Raw genomic sequence first — 7,921 nt, 5'->3', positions numbered from 1 at the left:
CAAGGCTGCCCTTTGCTATATAAATTCCAGGGGCCTCAACTAAACAGTGTATACTCTACGGTTGTTGGTTGGGTCTCTGGGAGCTCGCAGGGGTCCAGGTTAGTTGACACTGTTGGTCTTCCTATGGGGTTGACATCATCTCCAGTCCCTTCAATCCTCCCCCTAACTCTTACATAGGGATCCCCAGTCTCTGTCCAATGCTTGGCTGTGAGCATCTGCATCTGTCTCAGTCAGCTGTTGTAGAGCCTCTCAAAGGCACGATAGCTAGGTTCCTGTCTACAAGCACAACATAACATCAGTAACTGAGCACATCATTATAAGACAAGTTCAAAGTTATTCTTTCCTCGAAACCTCTTAATGATGAGAAAGTAGACAATTATATTGAAATGGATGGTAAGTGGATGGATGGAAAGAAGGTATACATGTGGATGGATAGGTGGATGGATGGGTGGGTAGGTGATGAATAAATGGGTGAATATATAGATGAACTGATAGATAAATACTTTGTGGGTAGTTGGCAGATAAATGTTATGTCAAGAGATGGATAGATAAATGGTTCCTACTTGGGAGGACAGAGAGACGGATTGAATCTAAACAAATGGTTGCTGGTGAGTGGATGACTACATAGTTGAACTCTGGTCTCTTTTGGCCTATATATCTATTCATCCAAAATTATCATAATCCTATGGGTCTTGTCCTAGTTAATTTACTAGTGCTGTGAAGAGGCACAACTACCAAAGCAACTTATAAAAGAAAGAATTTATTGGGCGCCTGCTTATAATTTCAGATCGTTAGTCCACTGTAACCATAGTAGGATGTGTAGCAGCAGGCAGGCAGACATGGTGCTGGAGCAGTAGCTGAGAATGTATATGTTGTGACAGCAATCACTAGGCAGAGAGAGAGAAAGAGGAGGGGAGGGAGATGGACAGAGAGAGAGAGAGAGAGAGAGAGAGAGAGAAAGAGAGAGAGAATGAACTAGGATGGTGAGGGCTTTTGAAACTTCAAAGCCCACCCCCAGGGATTCATCTCCTCCAATGAGAGCACACTTCTAAATCATTCACAATGGGTTCCACCAGCCAGAAACAAAACATCCAGCTATATTAACCCATGGAAGCCATTCTCATTCAAACCACCTCAAGCCTCTAGAAGTGTGTCTCAGAAGTTTAGAATTTAGAAAAGTGCCCTTTCAATAGCCAGCTGTGCTCTCCTGACAACATTCCAAAATCCATATCGAGTCAGTTCAATTCTCAAGGCAAGGGCTAAACCATTTATCTCTTACAAATATGGAACTGACAGGAAAAAATAAATTGTGGAAGATCTTATGCAAAATTTGTCTTCTTCATTTAGAAAAATCCAAAATTTTTATTTTGAAATCTAGTTTTGGTTTTACAGCCATGTTGAGTTTGAGGTGATATTTTCACAGAAAGTTTAATTTTTTTCTTTATATTTTCCCTCTGTCATATCATAGGCATTTTGCTGGCTTTTCTATCATATAAACATTGTCTACTTAACACCATTCGTGACTGGCTTGTGATTGGTTGAGAGAGCATGCGCCTGCACTGAGCTAGCAGCAGCCAAGGTTAGAATGACATTTGTTCATGCCGGCAGCAAGCCCAGCCAGTTGGCAGGGGCCCCTCTGCAATAAAATATTAATAATAATGAAAAAACAGCCTTTTTATCATCTGAGGTATTTGTAGCAGATTCTCTGAGTAACTTTCTTCACTCCCTTATTCATTCATGTTGTGGGGAATATATTGGATTCCATCTTCTCAGAGCCCTGTGGGGAGACATTGTGATGGCTTCCCTCCAGCAAGCCTTGGCATTCTCCAGCTATACACTGTTATTTGATTAAGGATTTGGCGTGGAAGCTAAGGTAAGTCTTTTTATGGCTTTATCCAAAATGGGATTCCTAATGAATGACATACTCCCTAAAGAATGTTTCCAGAGTGGCTGTCGTAAAGCATTTTGGGGGGTAGAAATTTCACCTTTTGCCTACTTACTCTATTCCATAGGTTTATAGAATACCCCAGGACTTCCTGAGACTTTTGCCTCCTAGATGGGAGGGTATTAAGGAGCATAGAGGTTCTCTGACAATCAGGTAGAAGTGTTGGGGTAGGTGAAGCCTATAGTAATGAACTGGAGAATAAGAAATGGGAGGAACAGAACTTCTGTCATTTTCTATGCCTTTATCCTTCTTCCTCATCCCACCCAGATTTTAGCATCAGCTAGAATGATGAGAAGGCTATAGGGAAACTGATGCAAACATCTCTGGTATGGCTCTAAGAAAAACCAAAGGCCCCTAAGGGAAGTGGAGAGATTATAGTGATGGAAAACATACTGGAATTGTCTGGCAGGGTATGGTCATTTTAAGGACTACCCCATTCCAAGAGGCTGTTGTCATTCAATGGATTGAGTCAGGTTCACTCTTTACGGAACTCTTCTCCAGGGTAGGAAACCAGCATAGCTTTCCTGGGAAGTCACTTCTGGCAGAGCCAGCAATACCAGCTTTCATTCTTGGCTTGAGAGTCAAATCAACTGCTGCAATTTTCCTTCCAATCCTACCTTCCTGCACATTGTCCGAAATATCTCCCCAGCTCAACAAGATTCCACCTCCCAACAGTCAGGCATTAGTAATGTAGAGTGCCATCTTTAGGACTGAGGCTTAGTTTCCCTTCCTGTAGATGAAGTTTTGGTGGAGACATCTGGGTAGAATTTGCCTAGAACAGCAGAGTGATCACAGGCATTCCAGAGGAGCTACAAAGACCTCAGTACAAAACATTTCTGAGTGGATATATATTTGTCAGCGTTAAGTTTCTACAATGAGATGCACAAAGCTAACTAACTTGTAAAAGAGAAAGGTTCACTTAGCTCACAGGTTTGGAGGTGCCAAGAACATGATACTGGAAATGGTCCTCTGTCTATACTAACATGGTAGCAGAGGTGTACGTGTTTGGAAGAGCTTTGTGATGGTTATTGTTGACTGTCAACTCGACTGAATTGAGATATGCTAAATAGATTAGTAAGGAATATCTGTTCCTGTGTTTACAGAGATGATTACACCACAAGGGCTCTGGCCTAATCAATTGCTTAATTCACTGATAGATTAAAAATCCAAATAGACTATTGGTAGGTGATGGAACTATGGAGGGTGGAGCCTCTTTGAAGGGTCACCGGGATGTGTTCTTAGAAACTAAACCTTGTGTTGCAGCCCTTCTTGTTACTTCTCTCTACTTTCTGGATGCCAGGAAGTTAGAAACTTGGCTTCCCCACAGTCTCTGCCAAGATGTTCTGCTCTATCATGGCTTTGTAACAATGGAGCCAGCTGACCATGGATTGAAACCTCTTTCATCATGAGCCTTCCTTAAGTTGTTTATCTTAGGCATTTGCCACAGCCATGAAGGGCCCAGCAAATGTAGCCTTACATCATCCAGCAGAGGGTTAAGAAAAAAAAGGAGGGAGGGAAGGAGGAACAGAGGAAGAGGGAAAGGATGAAGGGAGGGATGGAGGAAGGAAGAAAGAGAGGAGAGAAGACAGGAAAAGGGGGGGACAGGAGGGGAGGGGAGGGGAGGGGAGGGGAGGGGAGGGGAGGGGAGAGGAGAGGAGAGGAGAGGAGAGGAGAGGAGAGGAGAGGAGAGGAGAGGAGAGGAGAGGAGAGGAGAGGAGAGGAGAGGAGTGGAGTTAGGTCTTACACCTTTTAGTAGCCCATGGGCCTTCTATAAGTCCCTAACTCCCATTACCTTCTATCATCACCATCATTGTGGAGACCAAGACTAATTACAGCAAACCATTGAGAAGGTCATCTGGACCACACCCAAACCACAGAAGTAGAGTTCTGCAAAGCCTGGCAGCCCTTAAGCTCCCAGGCCAGCAAAGTCCTAAGCACTTTCACTGCCAGTGGAAGGAGGCATCCCTCTCCTGGAACCCCAAGGTTTCCCAATGACCCTGACACAGAGGCCATTGTCAGGGTGGCTGCTGGTGTCCCTTTGCATATAAAATAAGCACTGTTTAAAACACCATGATGATTTTTTTCTTTAGTTTTTCATTCTTAAACCCATTTTAAGACTTTAATTAATATGTCCATGTCTCTCTGGATATGTGCATATGAATGCAGGTACCCATGGGGCCAGAGTCATTGGAACCCTAACCTCCAGCTGCAGTTACAGGAGATTGTGAGCCTCCCAATGTTAGTGCTGGATTCAGAGACTTGGCACAAGCAGTATGTGCTCTCAACCAGTGAACCCTCTCTCTTGGGCCCTTGACAACTACTGAGCTAGGTCTTCTGCATATGTGATGGTTGTTAGCTTGGTATTTCCATGGGACTCCTAACAGTGGGTGTCTCTGACTCTTTCACCTGCTCTTGGGACCCCTTCCCTCCTCCTGATATTAGGGTTTGTGCCTAGTCTTATTGCATCTTGTTATGCTGGGTTCAGTTGATATCCCTGGGAGGCCAGCAGAGGCAACTGGGAGGAGTGGAGGGAGAGAATTACTGTCAGGATTTATTGTAGAAAGATAAAGAAAGAAAGAAAGAAAGAAAGAAAGAAAGAAAGAAAGAAAGAAAGAAAGAAAGAAAGAAAGAAAGAAAGGAAGGAAGGAAGGAAGGAAGAAAGAAAGAAAGAAAGCTGCGAAACCCAAAAAGAATGCCTATTCTAACTGTATACAAGTTCATTGAGAGATATAAATTGTGGGTGTGGTTAATTCTGGTGTATGATTTTTCCCCAATTTTTTAATAATAAAATTAATTCAAAAATTATGTGTATATATGTAAATGTCTATGTAAGTATATACATGTAAGTATGGGTCCTCTTAGAGGCCAGAAAAAAATGTTTGATTCCCTGGAGCTAGAGTTACAAATGGTTTTGAGCCACCTGGCATGGTGCTCTTAACCTGTGAGCCATCTCACCAGCATGCTTAAAGTTATATCTTCTCTCTCTTATTCCGTCTTCCTTTATTTCTACCTATGAATACACTAGTGAAGGGAAACAGAGATGGGAAAGTCACTTCCCAAGTGTCTTTGTGAAGTTCTAAAACAATGGAGTTTCCCATAGTTAGAATGCTTGTGGTGGTGCACAAAGGAACATCTGAGCAAAGCAAAGTTAGCTCAGCAAAGCAATTCCTTTAGCAGAAAAGAGTGCGTCAGAACCCAGCCAGGCTTGGAAGCACCCTGGGCCCAATATGGCTTGTGTCTTTTATCCCTGACATAGATAATAATTGTGTTGCATCCAATTGATGTTGAAGCTCAACTTCACCATCAAACACAATTGGCAAATTTAGAACAAGGGGAAGGTTTGGGGAATAGAAGTGCTTTCTGGCTAACTACCCTCCATAGGGGGTAAAACAAACAAATGCACACAGTGCCTAACATGGTAATTCAGAGTTCAAGTGACCATTTCTACACCTACACAACCCTCTTGTCATAGCCAGACTACAACAATCTAGCTGAAACTCAGAGTCTGGCAATCCAGGCTATGTGAATAGTTTTATTTCTTATAGCAGGGTATGTTGGCATCAGCCAGCCAGGTACATGGAAAAAGAAATGGCTTCATACTCACGGGAAGGACTCCATGGCCAATGCCCTATGTCTGTCTGTATGTCCCCTCCAGCTTCCTGCTTCAACTTCTGTGTTTTGGTCCATACAGTTCCTGAAATGTGGACTCACACTGGTTCCTATCTCTCCATTATTTTTTCCCCCTCAATTCCATGAGTTCAGGCATCCTTGTCAGGCATGAGTGCTTCCCCATAGTTGATGTTGGTGTTCATGCAGATTCAGAACCAACTGAACCACAGAGAGACCAACAGCGAACAAAACATCACAGGACTGTGAAGCTAGTGTGAAGATCAAGTCAAGGAACTCCCAACTGTGATTTCTTCTGCTGGTACCTTAGGGCACACCTAACATGAGTTAGGACTGTCCGTTGGTCAGCTCCTACTAACAACATGGTGAATAGTGACCCACCATGCATTCCACTAAAATGTCTAGTGCTTAGGAGCTAGATACTTAGCATACTGGTCTCTAGTAACCATCCTTTTCCAGGTTTGTTTCCTACTTGGAAGCACAGGAAGGCTTAAGACTGGAAAATTTCAGAGAGAGAGAAAGGAAGAGAGAGACAGAGACAGAGACAAAGCCCTCAGCCGTGCCTAACTGCATTTTATCCTGCTTATGGGCAAGAATGTGAACCCAAGGTACTCCCTTTGTTGCTGTGGTCCCCGTCACTGTTGCCTGTCCTCCTATCCTCATGGTCAGTGTCTCTCCTCTGGTAAATGGAGCCACACAGAGGCCCTTAAAGGAGCCGGTTCCTCCCTCTCCTCACATAGATTGTCCAGGGAGGAGTACTCAGGAATGCTGCAGGCAGGCATAGGACATGGCTTCCTTTGCCTATAGTTCTAATATTCCACAGGCTCTTCTAAATCTCTCCCAGCTTTGGGTTGATGTACCAGCAACTATATCATGTCTACCCAGGGAGAACAGGGATCCAGGGCAGGGTGAACTGGGCTTACAGTGTCAGACAGCTCTGATGAACAAGTCGGAGTCTGCAGTGTTATAAGAAGTCAGCTCAAGTTAAATCGTGTGGGTGCAGGGATGGAAGGAAGGGCTGAATTACGTGCTAAAAGGCTCAGAGTGTAAAACATGAGAACGTGGGTTAAGCTAGTGCTTCCTTCCTGGGACCACTGCCTTCTGCTTGAGACATCCTAAGTAGCTGCTAATCGTGTAGCTAAGAAGGTATGTGTAGACTTCACACCCCGGAGCATGGGATGAAAATCAGGAGCCACCAGATCCTATCTCATCTTGAGGCTTGATGCTGTCAACCTACTGGGCTCTTTCAAAGGCCAATCTTCCTTATTTAGTGTTGTCTACTTTGTAGAAATTGCTCCTTTTCCATTTTGAAGGACCTTTCCATCAGGGAAAGTCCAACGTATTGAAGAGTTTTGGAAACTCTGGGCACAGGAAATGTGAAGTTTTAGACACATACACCTAACAACAAGAGGAAACATTGCAATTTTTAAGCTATGGAAAACAAATCTTGTGGTGGGGCAGGGAGGGGTTCTAGATGAGGAAGGAGGAGCCTGGATTCACTCTCTATCCTTTGTGGCTAGCTGGGAACATTTTGGTGGCAGCTCTGGACAGTCTCACCCCCTTGGGGGCTGGGGCCATGTCCTCTTTGTACCTCAATCTCTGTCTCCCAACCCTGTTCTCTTTCTCAGCACAATCCATTGGATGAGCCACTTTTGCCAGCCTGTATAAGTGAACCATAGCTATCAAAGGTCAAGGGCTGGCCTCACACGGGAAGGTTTTAACCAGAGTGTGACTGGGGTAGAGAGACAGAGCTAAATGACTGGACATTAGCAAGCAGCCTATGTTCAGGGAGCTCTAAACCATTCTGTGCAAAGCCAGCCTCCTTAGGGCTATGACTTGAGCCTGAAGGATTTTCTCAGGACCTTTCCACAGTGTGCTCAACTCTCCAATTCAAGCTGACTTCCACTTGTTGGCAACTTTTACTTTAGGCAGGATAAAAAAAAAGCAAAGTTAATTAGCTTTTTAACTTTGATGCCCATAACCATGGCTTCAGTTGGCCCCACTGCCTTGTCCTGTTGGCCCTGCTGCATTGGAGACTCCAAGAGTGGAGGGGATCTAGACTTCATGTCAGTCAGCCAGTTCCTATAGACTGAAAAATCACAGCCTGCTTCTAGGGGCAAAGGATTTTGCCCCTGGGACTCCCCCTCCCTCCTGGGGCTCTGGGGGTATCTTTGGATCTTGCCTCCCCCACTGAACCTTTCTTAGCTGAGTCCCATCCATTCTGCCCATGTTGTTATATGGTCACAGGGATCCCTTTTGTGGGTGAGTCTTTTCCTGTAGTTCGAACCGCACTGACCCCCCGAGGTCACCCATATTCTCTGCATACAGTTTAATGATGAGTCTTGACGG

General features: G+C 44.4%; 1 protein-coding gene across 1 annotated transcript in view; it reads left to right on the top strand.

The window, feature by feature from the left end:
• Nucleotides 1-1,582: 1,582 nt before the first annotated feature.
• Spink13 (serine peptidase inhibitor, Kazal type 13) overlaps nucleotides 1,583-7,921 on the top strand; it is a 133,889-nt gene continuing 127,550 nt past the window's right edge. The window contains exon 1 of the mRNA NM_001168423.2: nucleotides 1,583-1,873. The gene's annotated coding sequence lies outside the window, so the exon portion shown is untranslated. The remainder of the gene's footprint in view (nucleotides 1,874-7,921) is intronic.

Source organism: Mus musculus, chromosome 18, assembly GCF_000001635.26.
Source record: "Mus musculus strain C57BL/6J chromosome 18, GRCm38.p6 C57BL/6J".
Lineage (NCBI taxonomy): Eukaryota > Metazoa > Chordata > Mammalia > Rodentia > Muridae > Mus > Mus musculus.
The sequence above is the reverse complement of the archived record's forward strand: the minus strand, read 5'-3'. Positions and strand labels throughout refer to the sequence as shown.